The 18,949-nt window shown below is 32.5% G+C and overlaps 1 protein-coding gene across 7 annotated transcripts in view; it reads left to right on the top strand.

Annotated features, from left to right (window-relative positions):
• The window catches only part of IMMP1L (inner mitochondrial membrane peptidase subunit 1), an 80,277-nt gene that overhangs the window by 26,164 nt on the left and 35,164 nt on the right, over positions 1 to 18,949 (top strand). The window contains exon 3 of one of the 7 annotated variants that reach the window (XM_032413869.1): positions 5,297 to 5,555. The exons of 5 other annotated variants lie outside the window; for them this stretch is intronic. The gene's annotated coding sequence lies outside the window, so the exon portion shown is untranslated. Of the gene's footprint in view, positions 1 to 3,397; positions 5,556 to 18,949 lie in introns of those variants that run through there. One more of the 7 variants, XM_032413873.1, reaches the window with a different exon arrangement.

The raw sequence follows: 18,949 nt of genomic DNA, 5'->3' as shown, positions 1-18,949 counted from the left end.
TTATCCCCAGAGCCTGGTAGATAGTTAAGCACTGAATAAATATTTATTACACAAATTGAAAATGAACCCTGTAATCTTTAGATTATCTCTTTTAACTTATTTCTTAAAGTATTTTTTCCATATGACAAAAACAGTATTGTAGATCATGTATTGATTCCAATATAGAAATAAAGGAAAATATTTAAGTGGGAGGTAATGAGATACATTGTTTAGTTTATTATCATATTATCATGAAATTTCATTTTGTTTGTATGATACTGTTATTAAAGAATTATATTTTCTTTAACTTAATTGACAAGTAAAATGGAAGTTTTCAAGAGATTCCTATAAATTAGGTAATGAGCTTTCATAATTAACAAATAAAAATTTATGAAATTTGAAGGCAAGAGGGAAGACAGCAAACATGTATTCTTTATACTGCCTTGTCCTCTGTGTTCCTTTATTTTCTCACATAAGGGCAAATATTCAGTCCTGAGATTATTTTAGCTCTATTATTATAGCAGCAGTAGCAGCAGCAGCTCCTCACAGAAAGGCCAGATACCTCTGAAAATATGGTATTAGAGGTTGGGAGGTGGGAGAAGATCATAGGGTGAGTGGCTTTTGCTCTTCTGTTTAAAAGAGTCCAGGAATTTGTCTCAGCTATTGAGTTGAAAATTTGAATATTCAAATAAGCAGTATAAGAATGCTTAGTTTTCATCTTTAGATTTTATATTTGTCAGTTTCTAAATTTCCTTTGACAAGGATTTTGACTACCTTTGTATACTACTTACTTATGTGTAAAACTGCCTTTTTAAAGCTATATATACAGAGAAGTGCACATACTAAGAATAGATGGCTCAGTGAATTTTCTAGAAACCAAATACACCCATGTAACCAGCCCCCAGTTAAAGAAAAGAACATTATGTATGGTTTTTGTATTGTATAGATTTATACAATAGAATTTTTTTATGTCTGGTTTCCTTTACTCAGCATTATGTCTTGAGATTCATCTACATTGTTGCATGTAGTTGTGGTTGGTTCATTTTCATTGCTCCACTTGACCATATCACAACTATTTTTTTTATCAATTCTGTTAGTGGACATTTGAGTGGTTTTCCATATAACATTACTATACACATCTAATACATATTTTTTGATTAATATGTTTGCATATTTTCGTGGATGTCTATCAGGAGAGTAGTGGTTAAATGAACTATGGCATATCTATACAATGAAATACTCTACAGCTATAAAAAAGAAAAGATATTCTCTACATATGTTATATTTGAAAATTATTTTTAGAATCTTTTTAATTATTTTGATTTTAAGTAGGATTTTTTGTTAGCATCCATTTGTGTACAAGTTATGAACATAACGCTTTCAGTGATAATTTTTATTTAGAAATATTTTAGGTATATGTTCATTATGTGCTATTACATTGCAGAAAAATGTTTTTATATGCTCTGGTATTTTAGTTATTATCTTGTCAATAATGGATATTATAAACTTCAGGATTATTGTATTATTTAATTTTGCATTTATATTTCATGATGAGAGTAATTGCCTATTTAAAGATGTATTTTGTCTCTGATCACAGTGCTGAAATTAAAGAAAGGCAATTGTACTTGACTCTTAACTAAGCACTTAGATATTTTTCACTTGTCATTACATTTTTTAGTTTAAAGCATCAAATTAAATATTATTTTATCCTGGCTTTTATTTTAATTCATGCATTTAAAAACTGAAATTCAGATAAAAGATAGTTTCAAAATAAATTCAGTATATTATTTATGAGTGGAGCAACACATTAGCATTGGGTTCACAATAGATCATATCGCTTTTATTCCGTCTTACAAGCTTAGCAGCACAAACAGAATAATCAACATATTATTTGGCTGTCATCTGCTGAACAGAAACCAGAGATCACAAGGAGGTTTTCCCTAGCTGTGGTGATGGCCTTTTTGTTCCAAGCCCCCATCTGGGAGGGCCATGGTGTGTTATCATATGGAACGCGGGGTTTTCTGTAATCTGCTTAGCTGCACTGCAGTTTGAATCTTCATTCCATGTTTGTGTAATTTATAATTTTAATGAGACCATGGCTCTTGTGGGCTTTGAAATATATTAAAAGCTCTTTTGTGCATATGCTTTTGTTCTTGCTTAATAGGCTCAGTGTATTTAAAACTGATGAATTTTTATTCATGAATTTGGATGTCTGGGGATTAACTTAGACTGAATATCATTACACTCATATATTGATGCTTGGAAAGTTTTTTTATTGTTATTATTTTTTTTTATGTGTGTCTCTGTGTCTGTGTGTCTGTGTGATACTTGCTACCAGAAAAGGAAGGAACTTACATAATTTTTAAAAGGCTAGGAAAAAGTGAAATGGCTAGATCAGAAAGAATTGATTTAGATTTTATCCATCTTATTGATACTCATATTTCATCATTAGTCTTAGTATTTTTAGATAAATATTATAAAGTAATAATTATGAAAAGGCAACTTTTAAGTGAGTTAATACCTCACATATTACTGTTTATATTGAAATAATATTCCAGTGTGTGACAAAGATAGACTTTGTATTTTAATTGTAGGACATCAATTGTCGGGTCATACTAAATCTGCCTTTAACTTTCTTGAATTAAATTAGGTATATGTTTTATATTTTAACTATTTATAGTCTTCCTTATTTCTGTAAAACCCTTTTTATTAATGGATTTTTTAACCTACAGTGATGAATATAATGAAAAGACTAATGGAAAAGCAGATTTCTAATAATTTATGAAATTGACCTTTTTTATTTTGCTAAACTAATGAAATATATTAAATGCTTCAAATCTCTATAGTTATTACTTCTAGTGTATTTTTAAATTTTGAATATAACTATATAGCACCTTAGAAAAAAATCATGGCCCTTTCTAGATCCAGACATTTTCTGAAGTTGCTGTCTATTGGATTCAATTAGTGGTGACATATAGACCTAACTAGTCCTTTTATGAAGTTGCCCAAGATGTATTTTTTGTACAATTCTATGTTTACTCGACTAAAGCATTTTTGTAACTATAAAACATCATTCTTTTTTGATATATGATGATCAGCAGTTTGGTTGGTCCCTTCTTCTCCCCCATTACCCTTAAGCTAGAAGTATGAAATACAGGCTGAAATGACAGCATTTTGTTCTTGTCTTAGCTTATCTATCAGACTTGACATTGGAATGTTTGTTTTTCCAAAATAACCGCCTGCTTTAGTATTTTTTATTAGTTGTGCAATTTCATTTAGCTTAGGAATTTATTATTGAAAATGTATGATTTGTTAATGCAGTGCTGTCCAATAGAAATATAATGCAAGTCATTTATGTATTTTATTTAATCCATTATATCCAAAATATTATCTTTCAACATGTAATCAATATAAAATATTTTAGTATTTTTTGTACTATGTCTTCAAAGTCCAGTGTATATTTTATACTCACATCTCAATTTGGACTAGTCACATTTCACATGCTCAGTAGCCATGTGTAGCTAATGGCTACCTTATTGAACAGGGTAGCTCTAAAGTACTACATATAAATATCATAACAGAAATGTGTATTTTTTGCATTCCTCATTACTTTTCTAGTAATATCCTACTCAAGTGACCAAAGAATATTCATGGGCTATGTAATTGAAATTACACAAGGTGTTTTTTTTATAGCTCTACAACTGATTCTATTGGCATATATCTGCCTGATTAATACACAAAATCATAATTATGTCACCTGACTCCTGAGTACTTATCAGATATTGTATAGATATGCTTAAATATATTGTGATGATAAGGAAATAATGGCTAATGTATTGGATGTAGTATGCTCCTCAACAGTTGTGGGCAAATCAAACTTGTCAAACATATTTCAAGTATACCAAGAAGCTTAGTTTTATAAGAATCCCATGGCAAATATTAATGCTTTTTTTTTTTAAAATAGAGAACTCCTCATTCTTAGAATTTTTCTGCATAGGTATTTTTGTGAATGTATATCTCTCTTTTCATATAAGTTTGCTTAGAGCTCATATAGCTTTAAACTTGTTGGAAGAAAAAAACTAAACAAAGTTCTCTAGGATTCTATACATTTTAAATGCTCTGTATATATTCAAATATAAGGAGAGGGAACTTCATTAAGTACTTTAGAAACATGTAGTTAAGAACTGTAAAACCTTGAGCTACAATTGATTTGAATTGATTCAAATATTTTAAAGTATAAATGATCAAGGTGATGTGTATAAAATACTGCTACTGCACCCACTTTAAAAAGGTAGAGACCTTATGTGTAATTGACCTTCTTGCTCAAGTATGGTTTTGAGAGAAAATCATGAGATCTCTGAATTTTTCACATTTTGAAAATTTTAACACTTTAAAATTTTGAGGGAAATGAGCTAATTTTTATGTAATCTAACTTTTCTGTAGATATTGCATGATGCCCGTTGTATTCTTTTACTCAAATTTTTATTGACTTCTCTGTGACTTCTGCATTTAAAAGTGTTGACACAAAATGTTAAACTATTCTTTAAACAATACCTCTAGTTTCTTGGAGATGATAAATCCATCCATTGATTTCCTAATTTTATTATGTACACAGTCAATTGTAATCCAAGATTAAAGCAAACAAGATGTTAATTTCGAGCCATAATCTATGTACATTTCAATTACAGAGCATGATTGTTATAGAAGCACAGAATAAAAAGGAATAACATTTGTGCTATCCTCACAGGAGCTGTCAATAAAAGATGTAATAGGGGATTTAGGAATCTGGAAATGGCCAACTAATTTATGTGAATCTATTTTATTTCAGCTAGAAAGACCAAGCTCTTTTTCGTCTGCACTGCATATTGCAGAGCACAGGCTGTCTATAGAAAACCAGGCGGCTGCATATGGATAGTCCCTTGATATCATTCACTTGCTGTGTAATCTTATTATGCAAAGTTCTAATCTTCACCTAGAATGAATGCCTCTGGGTCAGAATATAGTCATATCAGGGTTTTTGAGGTCATGTTTTGTGATCCTTAGCTTATTCTTCTAAGTAGAGCTGGGATTTAAAGGGTATTCCCCAGACGCTAGCAGAGATAGACAGCAGAACCTGCTGCCTTTTTGGAAGACAAGACCAACATGAGGTCCCTGGTAGGATTAAACTTGATTTGTAGCTGTAGGATTTTTTAACAGATATATTATTGGACAGGGAATAGGGGGCCACCAGCACAGCAAAATTGAATCACGACTGGCATTCTCAGGGAGTTTGCTGCCTGCTAAAACAGCAGCTGCATGTGGATTTGACTTCTTTCAGGTGAAGCGACTTCCAGTCATTTGGAAAGGATGGGATGAAAAGGAACCTTGGTGATAATTTTGATGTCTGCAAGATTTAGTACCAGTGTAATGGGATTATCGGTAACACCTTCACTGCAGAAAAAGCCACCTGGCGCTATAACTGGCAGCAACTGAGAACTAATCCTTTCCCATCTCTTGGATGTCATTCATGAAGCTCAAAGCGATTTCTACCCTGCTAACTGTGATTAATTTTATAAACAACAACAACAAAAAATCAGGTGATCAAGGCAAAGAATATGCTTTTTATTAATTATTTTTAATATGTAGCCTTATTATAAGCTCTATGACTTATAAATTATGTAAGACATACATAAACTATATGTATAACTTAAAATCTATTAAAATGTTCAAATAAAAACGTTAATTATTAATGTCTTTTATACTTTTTCGAGTTGAGTGACAATGTATTTGCTATTGTTAAAGATTTATATTTGAGATTAAATATTAATTTAAATACTTTAGTTTTCTTTTGGCTATCAATAAATTAATCAAAATATCTGTAGGTGTAAGGAATTGGAATAACTTGTTTTGTCATACATTTTACCTGTTTCTGACTGCTTTGATTCCTGATTAAATGTTTTTAGTGAGTAAAATCTTTAATGATATAAAAATAGACATATTTTTAATGGGAATTTATATATTATATGGGAATTAAGCAGGATAATTCAGGTAATGCTAGCTCAAACTGATGAACTTTTTGTGAAAGTGTATGATCTTAATATATAAAAGTCCTTAAAATAGTTAATATTAATACTGAATGACATTTTTTAAAATCAGAAATTCTTAGTGAAAGTTTTCCTTTAGCAAGTAGAGGGTTAGTTGTTATTTGCTCTAGAATCATGTATTAGCTAATTGAGGTTTTTTTTTTAAGCGTTTTATTTAAACTAAAAACTTTATCAAGTACTTTGTTTAGAGGTGTTAATTATTTTAATATTCTTCTCCTACATGGTCCAGAATAAACTGAAAGAAAATGAAGTGAAATTATCCCATCAGTCACCCAAACAGTATACAACATAACTGCCAAGAGTAGAAAAGATAATTAGTGTTGTCAGTGTTATGATCCTAGAGTACTTACTTTTAAAATATTTATTCATAGAACTTGATTTTTATCTTGTTGTTGTTTTTGATTTAGTAGCTTTATATTTAAAAAATAGATTATAAAACCTTAATCTTAATGTTTTTATACTTTAAATTTTAACTAAGTATAGGCAAATAAAATAATTTTTTTTTTTTTTAATACTTTTTTTTTTTTTAAGAGTTTATTTATTTATTCATGAGAGACAGAGAGAAAGAGAGGCAGAGGGAGAAGCAGGCTCCCAAGGAGCAGAGAGCCCGATGCGGGACTCGATCCCAGGACCCTGGGATCATGACCTGAGCTGAAGGCAGACGCTTAACCATCTGAGCCACCCAGGCGCCCGGCAAATAAAATAATTTTTGCAATTATAAGAATTATTAAAATATAATCATCCAGTATATACAGTGCATTGATTTACTTGTAGCCTCTGTTTACATATAGTACATTTTATTCTTCTTCATAGGAGATCTTTATCAGAAAAATCAATAAATATAAGAAATTTATATAGAGATCTTTGGTCAAACCTACCTGGCAAACTTGTCATTATTAGTGGATTTTGTTTTAACTGGTTCCAAGCTATTGTATTCCAAAATGTGTTTCTTCATTGTTGTCATATTTTAAGGGAATGGGTGAGAAAGCCTAACAGTATTTTTACTGAACTGTATTATGTTAGTTTATAAAGGACTTCTTTAGCCTTCTGTTGGTATTTTTACTAGTTGAAAAAGTGTTCATTTAAAATTCTATCACAGTGAAAAGATCTATCCATGAAATGAGCAGACTAAATTCTTTTTCATATCCTTATAGTATAATCACTTATATTTTAAATATAAAATTTTTGGTTTATATGTAATTTCAAATTATTTTGCCAGGTAGTGTATTTTCTCAGGGTAACTTTTTATGGTAGTTAATAGTATTTTATAATTATTTTTTTAAAGTAGCTTTCCTTTCAAAACAAAATTTTTCTCAAAGCTTTTATTAAACATAGTCAATATTTACTTTTCTGCTTTTTACTCAGCTGTTTACTAAATGGCTCTTGAGAGTTAGTATTTTTTCCTTTTCCATCCTAGGCATTCTTATTTGATTAGAGATGGTTATTTCCTTTGGAAAACCCCAAATAAACTCATCTTAATTAAAAGGTCTTCGCAGTGATACACATTATTTTCAGTTGGATTCAAGATCACCTGAATTTAATATCTTCTTGGTAACTTATGAGAAATTTGACTCATCTTTGAAAGCTACAAATAGTAAATTTATTGGCACAGGTGACTAATGATGTCATAAAAGTTAAGGGAGGTGATTTTAGAGATAAGAGAAGGGAGATAGACTGAGAGAAATGATAAGAAATTTTTAAAAAGGAGTAAGTCAGGTGTAACAAAAGCAGGATGGGAATCATAGGAATTTTGATTATTTAAGAGATTCTGAGCTTTTTTTTTTTCTTTTTTGACAATTTATGAGACTTAGTGTCTCTCTAAAGGACCATACGTGAACTGTAGACTGGCACAGTGACAGCTAGCCTATGATAAAGCTAGATGATACTCTTCCATCTGAATGAATACCCTTCAGCTATTGCACATACAACTTGTGTATTCTGAAATAGATGGATTTTACATAGTCATTGGGGGATTATTGGTGGATGAATGGGATGGTTTTGGTATTTCACTCTTTGGAAGCTGTTATTTGTCTGAAAAGTGTTAACTGCTTATAATTTATAAGTATAAAATGAGTTTTGGTATTTGGATATATATAAAAACTGAACTTCAGAAAATAACACAGGATTTTTAAAAATCATTGAAGTGTTAGCATAATAAAGTTTGATGATGAAATTGAGAGTTCTCCCAAGGTTAACATTCAGTTTAAAAATAATGAATGGTTAAATTTTGTCAAATTTCTGAAAATGTCGAGTATGTCTCAGTGGTCCCAAATGACAGCACAAAGTCCTTTATGGGGCTTCCTTCCTGGGAGCTTATTAAAACTATAGATTCTGTAGCCTTGCTCCCACAAATTCTCATTCATTAGCTCTATGATGGGAGCCTGGGAATTTGGATTTTGAATTAGGGTCTCAGTTTTTTGTTGCTGCACTCATATTTAAAGCAGTGAATACTTTAAACCTTAAAGTGAGGGCAATTATTTTCTCTGGAAGTGCATAAAAAAAATAGTTTTAAATAAAATCTTACAGATTATGGGGATCAGAACTCCTTAATTTATAGTTCTAGAAAAATACCCTCTGCACAAGTCTTACAGTAGATTTAACATTATAGATTTGAACAATTCATGAGCAGCCCTGAGGTGATTTTGAAATGGCAGGAATTTGAATTACTTGGATGGAGAGGCTGCTGTGTGAAAGTGAATTATTTAGCTCTTGAGCAGAGTACACCACTCAGCATCCATGTCTTAATAAGTCTGTTCTCTTCTTGTCACAATAACTTCCATGCAGGTTCTGAAATGGACATATATCTTTCAGTTATTTTATATATAATCATTATATGGAAGAAAAAAGTAGCTTGTGTAGATATTCTTGAATTTGAGAAATCACAGGAAGTCTCAGGAATGTCATTCTTATCCAAATGAGGGTAAATATAGTAAAACTGTAATGTCAGGATTTTTCTTCTTCACATCTACTTCTCTCTCCTCCCCTTTTAATGTGAACATTTCTTTAAATGCTAATGTGTTCACTAACTGTTCTTATCAAAACAAAAACAGGTTATGATTTTAATCACTTCTTTGGCTGCTTATACTTTAAAATGAATGAATTTCTGTAAATTGGTAGTCTCAATTAACATTGATACTTTACTTTTTTCCCCGAAAAGATGCATATATCTTTTCGAATTAGTGTTTTTGTTTACTTTGCATAAATATCCAGAAGTGGAATTACTGGGTTGTATGGTATTTCTATTTTTAATTTTTTGAGGACCCTCCATACTGTTTTCCATAGTTGCTGCACCAGTTTACATTCCCACCAACAGTGCATAAGGGCTTCCTTTTCTCCACATCCTGGCGAACATTTGTTCTTATCTTTTTGATATAGCCATTCTGACTGGTGTCAGGTGATATCTCATGGTTTTGATTTGCATTTCCCTGATGATTAGTAATATTGAGCATTTTGTCATGTGTCTGTTGACCATCTGTATGTCTTCTTTGGAAAAATGTCTACTCAGGTCCTCTGCCTATTTTTTAATTGGATTATTTATGGGATTTTTTTATTTTTTGGTATTGAGTTATATGAGTTCTTTATATATTTTGGATATTAATCCTTTTTCAGATATATCATTTGCAAATTATCTTCTCCCATTTAGTATATTGCCTTTTCATTTTGTTGATGGTTTTCCTTAACTGTGTTTCCCTTGCCTGAGGAGACAGATCCAGAAAATATTGTTAAGACTGATATCCAGGGGATTGCTGCCTATGTTTTCTTTTTTTTTTTTAATTCTATTTTATTATGTTATGTTAGTCACCATTCATTACGTCATTAGTTTTTGATGTAGTGTTCCATGATTCATTGTTTGCATATAACACCCAGTGCTCCATTCAGTACGTGCCGTCCTTAATAACTGACACTGGGCTAACCCATCCCCCGACCTCCCTCCCCTCTAAAACCTCAGTTTGTTTCTCAGAGTCCATAGTGTCTCATGGTTCATCTCCCCCTCCGATTCCCCCCCTTCATTTTTCCCTTCCTACTATCTTCTTTTTCTTTTTTTTAAACATATAATGTATTATTGCTGCCTATGTTTTCTTTTAGGAGTTTTGGTTTCAGGTCATAAATTTAGGCCTTTAATCCCTTTTGAGTTTATTTTTGTGTATGGTGTAAGAAAGGGGCCCAGTTTTGTTCTCTTGCATGTAGCTATCCAGTTTTCCCAGCACCATTTATTGAAGAGACTGTCTTTCCCCCACTGTATATTCTTGCTTCCTTTGTCATAGATTAATTGACCATGTAAGTGTGGATTTATTTCTGGCCTCTCTGTTCTGTTCCATTGATCTGTGTGTCTGTTTTTATGCTAGTACCCTACAGTTTTGATTACTATAGCTTTGTAGTATAGTTTGGAGTATAAGATAATAAATTTGTGTTTTTTCAAGCCCTAACTTTACAGTAGGTTTTTTTTTTTTTAAGATTTTATTTATTTATTTGACAGAGAGAGAGGAACACAAGCGGGGGCAGTGGGAGAGGGAGAAGCAGGCCCCCCGCGGAGCAGGGAGCCCGATGCGGGACTCGATCCCAGGACCCTGGGACCACGAGCCGAGCCAAAGGCAGACGCCCAACAACTGAGCCACCCAGGCGCCCCTACAGTAGGTTTTTTACAGCAGCAACAGGATACTAATAACATCTGTAACCAATTCTCAGTTTATCAGCCTGCTTTATTCTGGGAGTTCCCAATTTCTGCTCATGCATGACATCAACTCCTGAGACTGAGAAAATAAAAACCTGGAGCAATAGCTTCCTCATCTTTCTACCGTAAAACTGACAAAACTACCAGTTTCTAAACCCATCTTGTTTACCTTCTTATTATGTTGGAAAAACTATCCCAACTTCTGTAAAAAGCCAATCTATTTTTGTTTGATCCCACCCTCTCCGGCCCTGATTGATTGATTGATACACACACACACACACACACACACACACACACACACACACACCTGTGTAACCACTACTTGGGCTCAAATACCTGCCCCACAAATTTAGTGACTTTTCTGACTTCTCCTCACTGATTAGTTTTGTTTATATTTGACCTTCATAAAAGTGAGTAATATAAATGGAATCATATAACATGTGTGGAATCATACATCTTTTGTGTTTGTCTTTTTCACTAACCTTATATCTGTGAGATTTATTCATGTTGTTGCATGTAGCAGTATTTTATTCCTTTTCGTTGCTGTGTAGTGTCTGGTTGTAGGAATATACCAAAATTTATTCATTCTCCTAATGGTTAGTATTTGGGTTGTTTATAGTTTTGGGATATTATGAATAAAGCTGCTATGAAAATTCTTGTATATGACATTTAGTGAATATAAGCATCTTTCTGTGGGTATATATTAGGACTGCCAAACAGTTTTCCAAATGAGTTGTATAAATTTATTCTTTCACCATCAATGATTGATGGTTCTAGTTGCTCCATATCTTTTTCAGCTTTTCGTATTGTCTTTGTAATTTTAGCCACTGTGATGGTTTTATGGTAACATCTCTTATAATTTGCAGTTCCCTGATAAATAATGATGATGAGCTTTTCGTATCAGCTAGTTGGGTATCCTCTTTTGTGAAATCTTCGTGTTGCTTAATTTTTGTTAGGTTGTTTTGTCTTTTTTAAAATGATTTGTTGGCATTTTCTGTATATTCTGAATGTTCCTTTTCCAGACATATATCGAGAGATCACTGTATCTTTCTCTATAGATACAGATATTTGTCCCTGTTTTTTTGTGTTTTTAAAAATGGTGTTTTTGATATATAGAAGTTTTTAATTTTAGCAAAATCAGATTGATCAGTCTTTTAGGATTAGTGTTTTAGCCTTACCCAGAAGTACTGAAGATAATCTCCATTTTCTGCTAGAAGTATTATTACTGTACCATTCATATGTTTGTCTGTAATCTCTCTCAAATTAATATTTATACTTGGTGAGGTTACAGGTTAAGGTTTGTTTTTTTTCCCCAATATGTGTATCATTGACCTAGCACCAGTTATTGAAAAGACCATCCTTTTCCTACTGGACTGTACTAAAACCTTTGTTATAAATCAGAAAACCATGTAAGTGTAGCACTGTTTTCTTGATTCCATTGGTCTGTTTGTCTAGATTTACCACATATAATATTCTCTTACTGTAAACTTATCATGAATCTTGATATTTGAAGTAAGCTTCTCCAGTTTTATTCTTTTTAATGTTTGCCTTGGCCAATCTAGGTCTTTTGCATTTCTATATATGTATCTTACAATGAGTATGCCATTTTCTACTGGAAAAAATCTCCCCTGGAATTATACTGAATGTATATTGAATGAGGGAGAATTGGTAACACTGGAAATGCTTCGAATCCCTAAGTATAGTGTATCTTTCTATTGTTTAGGTCGTCTTCATTTTCTCTCAGCATTGTAAAGGTCCTACACATTTCCTTTGACTTTGTCTTAAGTATTTGATGCTTTTTAGTATTGCTGTATATGGTATTTTATTGTTTTTTAAGTAAGTCATATATGGTATTTTAAAATTTTGTTTTCTAGTTGATTTTTGCTAGTACGTAGAAATTCAGTGATTTTTTGCATACTGATCTTGTATCAAGAGACCCTGCTAATGCATATGTTTATTCTTTGTCTATGTAGAGAAGTCCCTTTTGTTAGTGATGACCTTTAACTTCTTCCTTTCCAGGTTTTGTATCTTTTTTAGTGAATTGTCGTGTCATTAGTTTACCATTAATATGATGTGGGCTCTAAGATTTTGTTATTGTTGTTTATTTGTTATTGTAGATAATCCTTATAGTTTCAAAGAAGTCCCCTTCTATTCCTAGGTTTATCAAAAGAAGTGTTGAATGTTATCAGATACTTTTACTGCGTGAATGTAGGTGGTCACATGATTTTCTTTCTTTTTTTTCTTTTTTTCTATGAATAAATAATTGATTTTAAAATGTTATGCTGGGGTACCTTGGTGGCTCAGTCAGTTAAGCGTTGGGCTTCACACTGGGCATGGAGCCTGCTTGGAATTCTCTCTCTCCCTCTTTCTCTCCCCTTCCCCCCTTAAAAAAGTGTTATGCCAACTTTCTGTCCTTGGAATAAACTCCATTTGCTCATGCTCTTTTTTATATACCATTGTATTCAGTTTGCTGATTTTTGTTTAGGATTTTTTGTATTTATGTCAGTGAGAGAATTGGTCTTGTAATTTTGCTTTCAAGTTTTGGTATCAAGGTTATACTGACTGCATAAATCCAGATGGGAAGTATTCCTTCATTTTCTGTTCATTTACAGAGTTTATGATTGATGTTATTTCTTCCTTAAATGTTTGGAAGAATCTATCAGTGAAGCAATCTGGGCCTGAATTTTTCTTTGTGGGAGTATTTTTAATCACAAATTTCTTGTATACCTCATAGGACTATCCAGAATTTTAATTTCTTCTGTCAGTCTTGGGAAGATGTATCAGTTAAATTTAACTTAATTTAAAATGTTAGAGTTATTAGGCTAAAGTTTTTGTAACATCCTTCTAAGATATTTAATGTTTGTCGGATCTCTAGTGTTGATTCCTTTTTTTAATCCTTATACTGATAATTTGGGTTCTCTCTCACCTTGTTTTTTTCTCTGATCAGATCAAGACTTGCTAGGGTTTATTAGTTTTACTAATTTTGGAAAACAACCAGCTTTTGGTTTCATTGACTTTGCTATTGCGTGTTTGCTTTTTTTGTATTTTATTTATATTTATTTTATATTTTATATTATGATATTTTTATATCTTTGATTGTCTTACTATTTTCTTCTCTATAGCTTCTGGTTTTAATCTGTGCCTCTTTTTCTATCTTTTTGAGATAAATGCTTAGGTCATTAATTTTCATCCTTTTTATTTTATTCATTAAAAGCTATAAATTTTCTTCTTATTGCTATAGGTGGCTCCCACAAGTTTTGATGTGTCATATTTTCCTTATTGTTTAGTAAAAATGGGAATTTTTAAAGATGTATGTTCTTTAACTTCCAAGCATTTGCAAATGTTTAATTACCTTTTTGTTACTGAATTCTAGTTTAACTCTTCTGTTAAATATTTCAGAGAATATAGAATGGTTTTTCAGTCCTTTGAATTTTTAAAATCCTTTTATTCTTATGAAATATTTATTTTTGTCTTTAGTACTACCTTAGAGCCTGTTTGTTCATTTATTGATATAAATAAATGGTGAGTATGTGTGGAATTTCTTTTATATTCATTATTTCTGTTACCTAATATTTAATGTTTGTGACTAGGAAATGTGGCTGGTTTTGTTTTAAATCTAATCTGACAATCTTCATCTTTTAATTGGTATATTCTTTTAGATTTAATGGACACTATTTTTGAATTAAGTCTACCATCTTTCCATTAGTTTTGTGTTTGTGTCATGTTTTTCTTTTATTTCCCCTTGCCTTCTTTTGTAATCATAGTATTTTTCCTCTCTCAGATCTTTTTTCTTCTATTAACTTATTAGTTATATAATCTTTCAATTTTTATTTTTTATATTATAACATGAATTTTTGGCTTTATATTGATTAACTCAGATACCACTTTAACACTGGGAACTGTGCAAAAACTTACTAGTTTAACTTCATTTAACTCCCTTCTACCTTTTGTGCTATTGTTGATGTAAATAATACTTTAACATGTCTTAAAGCCCTAAAAACATTTTCGTTATTGTTTTAAATGGTTTCATTATCTTTATCTAAATATGTACTCTGAGTTTTCTTTGTTCCGTTTTTTGCCTGTTTCATTTTGTTTTTGCCTGAATTACTCCCTTAGTATATATTTTATTACAGGTGCACTGGCAAAAATTTTCTCAAAACTTGTTTTCTGAAAATGTTTTTCATTTTGCTTTAGCTTTTAAGGGATTTTTCACTGAGTATAGACTTATAGATGGGTACTTTTCAGCACTTTAAAGATGACATTGCATTTTTTTTCTGGTTTCCATTTTTCTTATAAAAAGTTAGCCATTCTGTTGAACAGACAGAATTATTCATTTGAAAAGTAGTCTATATTTCTGACCACTTTTAAATTTTTTTCATTGTCTTTTTTTAAAGACTATTTTCTTAGAGCAGTTTAAGATTTACAGCAAAATCAAGGGGAAGGTACAGAGATTTCCCATGTACTCCCTGTCCCAACATATGCATAACAATGCCCATTATCAATATCCCCCTCCAGAGTGGTACATTTGTTATAATTGATGAACCTACATTGACACATCATAATCATCCAAAGGTCATAGTTTACAGTTTATTCTTGGTGTTATATATTCTTTGGCCTTGGTCAAATGTATAATGACTTGTATTCATCATTATAGTACCATAGAATTTTCACAGCCCTAAAAATCCTCTGTTCTTTGCCCATTCATCCCTCCTCCCAATCCTTGGCAACCATAGTCTTTTTATTGTCTTCACAGTTTTGCCTTCTCATTGTCTTAATTTCAGTAGTTTTACTGTACTGTGCCTGGATGTATTTTTTTTTTTTTTAAGATTATTTACTTATTTGACACAGAAAGAGACAGCTAGAGAGGGAACACAAGCAGGGGGAGCGGGAGAGGGAGAAGCAGGCTCCTGGCCGAGCAGGGGGCCCGATGCGGGGCTCGATCCCAGGAGCCTGGGATCATGACCTGAGCCGAAGGCAGACGCTTAACGACTGAGCCACCCAGGCGCCTTGTGCCTGGATGTATTTTGTTTGTTTCTTTTGATTTATATTGTTTAGGGTTTGCTAAGTTTCTTGAACTTGTGAGTTAATGTCTTTTATCAGTTTTGGAAAGCTCTGTACCAGTATTTCTTCAAAATATTGCTTCTGTCCTATTCTTTTTTTCTTTAGATCCATGATTATACTTGTTTCCTGTGTTGTCCACCTGTTTTCCTTCCTGGGCTTCAGTCTGATTACTGTCTCCCAACCTACCTTCAAGTTTACTTGTGTTAGGCTGAGTCTAATCTGCTAGTAAATGTAATGAATTTTAAATTTTAATTTATTCTGTGGTTTTGTGTTGTGTAGAATTTTCACTTGATTTTTTAATAGTTTTATTCTCTCTTCAACTTCACCATCTTTTTCCCCATTTTTTTGAATGTTAGTCATAGTTATTTTCATCTTTGTATTAATACCAATATTTGAATCACCTGTTTTTTCTGTTGGAATTTCAGTCATTTTGTTCTATTTTATAACATGCTTTGATTGAATGAAGTCACTTGGTCATATTTTATAGCATGCTTATAATCATTCATTGAATTAAATGAAAAATTGTAATAACCCAGTTTAAAAAACTGTCAGGGGATTGAATAGATAGTTTTCCAGGGAAGATATAAAAATGACCAATAAGCACATGGGAAAGCTGCTCAACATCATTGGTTATTAGGGAAATGCCAATCAAAGCCACAATGAGATACCACTTCACTCTTACTAGGATGGCTCTAATCAAAATGTGGACAATAACAAGTGGTATTGGCAGTAATGTGGGGAAACTGGAACCCTTATACATTGCTAGTGAAAATATAAAATGGTGCAGCCACTTTGTAAAAACAGTTTGGCAGTTCTTCAAAAAGTTGAACAGCATTTTCATATGACTCAGCATTTTTACTCCTAGATATATATCTGAGAGAATTGAAAACATGTGACCACACAAAAACTATACACAAATGTTCATAGCACATTCTTCATAATAACCAAAAAGTGAAAACCCACATGTCCATCAACTGATGAGTGGACACAGAAAAATGATGTATCCATGCATTGGAATAATATTCAGCCATAAAAAGGAATGATGTACTGAGGCATGCTACAATAAGTATGAACCTTGGAAACATTGTGCCAAGTAGAAGAAGCCAATACAAAAAACTCCACATATTGTATGATTCCATTTGTATAAAATGTCTAGAATAAGCAAATCCATAGACGCATGGTTGCTAGGAGCTAAAAGGAAGGGGGTAAGAAATGGAGAGTGACTGCTAATGGATGTAGGGTTTTTTTGTTTTTCTTCTGAGATGATGAAAATTTTCTGGAATTAGATAATGGTGATAGATATACTAAAAACCTTTGGATATACTAAAACCACTGAATTTCACACCTTAAAAGAGTGAATTTAATGGTATATGAATTACATCAATTTTTTTTTAAAAAAAGGTCTTCCTACTCCAAGGTTATAAAAAGTATTGTAGGAATTCTAAAGAATGTTGAAATTAAGGGTTTTAGTTTTGTTTTGTTTTTCCCCAGCAGGTAGTGTATGAATAGGTTGCTTTAATCCTGTGTAGGGTTGGTTGTATTTTTTGTTAAGGCTGATCTATTTCAGTTTTGCCCTCACTCCCAGTGGTAACCTTACTGTAGTCCTAACTAAGATGGGTAACCTTGGAGTGAAGTCCAGCCCCTATCTCCCTCACAGTGTGTGTGGTTTTCTGTGGTTGCTGACGTCTTTGCTTAGGTTTCTAGCCTTTTCACCTACTGCTTTCTGCTGATATTCTGGGAGTCACACACTGCTCAGTGGCAGTTTAGGAGTTGGCTAGGACCTCATGGAGAGATTGCATGCAGACTTGTGGTCCCTTCCTGTTTGCAGCTTGACCCCCACATGCCATCTTCTTTGACAACCACAAATTCCAACCTCTGTCTTGGCTAAGTGGGACTGCCACTTTCTCCTAAAATTCTTATTTTCCTGTGCTGTGAATTGGCCAATACTCTCAGAGAAAAGGCCAAGTGAATGTGGAGCTTACCTTATGTTCTTCCCTTCTTTCATAGATCCTAGCCCCTCACATTCTGCCTAGATTGCTGCCTAATGCATCTAAACAGCTCTTTTGTATATTTTATTCAGATTTTATAATTGTTTTCTTGTTTTCATTAAGAAGGTTAATCTGGTACAAACTACTCTGTCAAAACTGGCATTGAAGTCCTCCTCTTGCCTCCTTTCTTCAGTGTTCAGTCATCTATTTCCCCATCCTTTTTCCCTTTCTCATCAGTAATTGCTCCTCATCATTAGCCTCTCTCCCTGTGGGATTCTTACCATTGGCTCTCAAAGCATGCTGCTGTGTTTCTATGTTTAAAAAAACCTGTTCAGTACTATATTCTTTCTATTATTCTACTGCAGTGGTTCTCAACTGAAGGTGGTTTTGCTTCCCAGGGAACATTTGGTAATGTCTGGAAACATTTTAGATTGTCACAACTGGGGAAGGGGATACTACTGGAATCTAGAGGCCAGAGCTGCTAAAATCCTACAATGTGTAAGATAGCTCTCCACAACAAAGACTTGTCTGGCCCCAACTGTTAATATTGCTGAAGATGAAAAACCCTGCTCTACTTTTTAGCTTTCCTGAATAGCCAGACTTTTCTGAACAGTTGACTGTTTATGTTGTCTCCTTTTCTGCATCTCCCTTTCATACTTTTTAAAAAGTTTTAATTTTTTACAGGTAGTACCCAGATGATTTTTAAGGGTAAAATAGTGCTATAATACTTATAAAGAAAATAGCAGTATTCTCCTAGCACCCCTTAATTACATAGTTTTGGCTAGTTAGATGTAAATGGAAAAAATTTTTTTTCCTAGATAAAAGGACAACAAATTAGTAGGGAGTAAACTCTTAATAATTTTTTCTGCTTGTAACTTGGATGTAGCAGCTAATGTTAGAAAATAAATATCTTCCTTGTTTAAATTACTGTTCTAGTTTTCTCTTGTTTGCAGTACAATACAATCCTCACTGAGATAGGGGTTTTTTTAAGACTTGTCATGTATGAAACTTGCTTTGAGCTCCAGAGCTCCAGTCTCATACACATCCACTTGAATATATTATGAATATATCAAATTTAACATGACCAAAACTGAACTGTTTTCTATTCCAAATATGGGTATGAATAAAACCATGTGGATGGACCTCCATTAACCCCCTCAGTCCAG

The sequence above is a fragment of the Phoca vitulina genome, unplaced genomic scaffold (genome assembly GCF_004348235.1).
Source record: "Phoca vitulina isolate PV1807 unplaced genomic scaffold, GSC_HSeal_1.0 scaffold16, whole genome shotgun sequence".
Taxonomy (NCBI): domain Eukaryota; kingdom Metazoa; phylum Chordata; class Mammalia; order Carnivora; family Phocidae; genus Phoca; species Phoca vitulina.
This window is presented reverse-complemented; position numbering and strand designations above follow the sequence as displayed.